Source organism: Calliphora vicina, chromosome 4 (assembly GCF_958450345.1).
Source record: "Calliphora vicina chromosome 4, idCalVici1.1, whole genome shotgun sequence".
Taxonomy (NCBI): Eukaryota; Metazoa; Arthropoda; class Insecta; order Diptera; family Calliphoridae; genus Calliphora; species Calliphora vicina.
In genome coordinates this window covers 47,469,084-47,472,085 of record NC_088783.1, presented here as the reverse complement: position 1 = coordinate 47,472,085, position 3,002 = coordinate 47,469,084, and positions in this window count along the sequence as shown.

Below are 3,002 nucleotides of genomic sequence, written 5' to 3'. Positions count from 1 at the left end.
ACTTTCAAAAAAAAAGTTGAAATTATTTATATAATTTTTCAGAAAAGAAATTTATACTTAAAAAATAAAATAATAAGATAATGACCTAAAAAAATGATTTCCATATTGCGGAACACTTTCTCATACGCAAGTGATCATTGAAAATTGAAACCACTGAGATGCCTATGGATTCCACAATCTAAATCGTGAATTTGTTGAATTGTTTCGGGTGTAGAGAACTCAACTGAACATTCATAACGTATTATAAAGCTCTTAAAAACATTAACTAATACTTAGTATAACAACAAAATAACAACTCACCTACTCAATCAGCAAATGTATGTAAGTTCCCTTTCCGCTTACATTTTACTGGTACTAACAAAACGGAACACTTTTCTTTACTATTTTATTAATTTTACTTCTTTTTATTTTCTCATTTATTTAGCTTTTGTGCTTTCAAAGATCTGTAGGTACTTTATTTATTTCCTCTTCATTTCCTACAATAAACTTGAAAGCTTATTTGACCTTTATTTACTTTGTATGAAGCTTTTTTCTTATTCTCCAAACAAACACACACACTAACTCTCCACCAACACTTTTTCACAACGAACGGCCCAAACAAAGCAACACACCGACCGGCACAAAATTGCATTCATACAATAATTTTTTCGTTACAATTTTATAACACTTTTATCACAAATTGACTTAATAATATTTTTACACACATTTATTAAGAAATATTTAAATTTTATATTTATGTAAAAATATTTGCAATTTTGTAACTTTTAACCCGATTTATTAATTAATTAATCGAGCTCTAATCACCGAACAACCGAACACTTGTTAAAATTCTAGAAAACTAAACGAACAATGCAAGTAATGTTACTGTTGTTGTTATATTATTAGTGTGCAGTAAATTGTACAAATACAAGAGTGTTTGTTGTTATTTATTGTGATGATGATTTGAGCGGGAAATATTGAAGTTGTCTAAGAGCAAGGAGAATTTATAGAAGGTGACGACAGAACTACAACATGTACAAAAACAACAGGTACTTTGTTTTTGTTAAAAGATAAGTGAACTGTCTATGTTGCCTGTTGTTGTTTTTGCTTTTGGGTTTGTAGCTTTTTTCACCACAACAAACAAAATTGACAGTTAAATTATCTAAAAAAGACAGATTTGTCAGTGGTAAACAGCAGAGTGGGGCAGAATCAATATTTTTGGAAATAAATCTGGAAATTCTAAACGGCTGGTCCGATCTGGATAAAATTTGATATGGGAGTAGACAAGGTGTATTCGAGTTTAAGTAATAACAATGGACCTTATAAATTCTCCAGGGGCGGCGCTATGGGGGCTCAAATTAGGGTACCTTCGACATGTAAAAGTTTTAAACACTTGCCATTTTTTGTTTCCCTTCCGATTTCAAAGATTTTTTTCTTGGAAAGTGAAATATTTTTGAAGGACTAAGTTTTAAAAGTGGCACATTTTATAATCCAATTGAGATATTGACTTGAATTTTTTTAAGAACAAAAATTAACTTATCTAAAAAATAATTAGCTCGGAAAAATTAACAACAATATTAAAATTTGTATACAAATGTTAGTTCTACAAACTCAATAAATATGTAATACATATGTAATAAAATCTTTATTTATTAACAAAACTCAATGAAATTACGCTTTTTAAATTTGTCATTCTAAATAACAAAGTGTAAAAAAAATTATAAAACATAAAAATTCCTAAAAATTTGAGCGAAAATCCCAAAAATGGTATTTTTTTACAATTTTGCCCATAGCGTCCACATTTCCTTTGAGGCTGGGAAAATACTTTGGAGATAGATAGATAACACATTAAGGTTTCCAAAGCTGCTTTCTGTTTTCTGATTTCACTTTCGGATTTTAGAATATGTGGCTCAAATTTGAAATTTTGATAAAAAAAATAGGTCAAATTCCGAATGGCATAGGGACGACATTTTGAAAAAATAGGAAAAATAGGAAATGTTGTCAGTAAAGATTCCTTACAGAAAAACATAAAATTGTAATATGTTCTTAAAGAAAGTTTATTTTTAATAAAAAAAGAGTTAAGTCACTTTTTCGCCCAAAAAAAAAACAGCAATATCCTTTTTTTAATTTTTATATTGAAAATCATTTATTTTTGGATCCGTAATAGATATTGCTCAGAAATCTTAAGTATATTATTCGTAATTTAGTTGCCTAACTAAGAAAAACAAATACGAATCCATTTGGTACAAAAGTACGCCCTATATTTTTAAAAATGTGGACCAAGATATGGCAAAATTTTTAATGGCCTATAACTCGGAAATTGTAAGAGATAAATTGCGCATGCAATCATGTTTTTTCGAGGCCTGGGCGAGCGCTTTTCAAAATTATAAAAATCTTTGAAATCGGATGGGAAACAAAAAAAAACGGCATTTGTAAAAAATGTCGAAGGTAACTTAATTTTAGCCACCATAGTGCCGCCCCTGGAGAATTTATAAGGTCTATTGTTATAACATAAACTCGAATACTCCTTGTCTACGCCCATGTCAAATTGGATTGGGCGATTGGACCAGCCGTTTAAAAATTCCAGATTTATTTCCAAAACAATTTGATTCTGTCCCACTGAGCGCCACGAGTTAACCATATCCTAAAATGCATATAACAATCCTTGTGGGGGTGGACGGAATTTTCGGAATTTTGCAATTTTCGCATTATAATGTACATTGACCGTCACTGACAAATCTGCCTTGACATCTTTCAATCTCTAAGCCTACTTCAATATTTCCCACTCAAATCATCATTACAATAAATGACGACAACAACAGTAACATTACTTGTATTCTTCTTTTAGTTTTCTAGAAATTTAACAAGTGTTCGGTTGTTCGGTGATTAGAGCTCGATTAATTAATTATAAATCGTGTTAAAAGTTACAAAATTGCAGATATTTTTATATAAATATAAAATTTAAATATTTCTTAATAGATGTGTGTAAAAATATTGTTAAAAAATATCAAGTAAATTTGTGA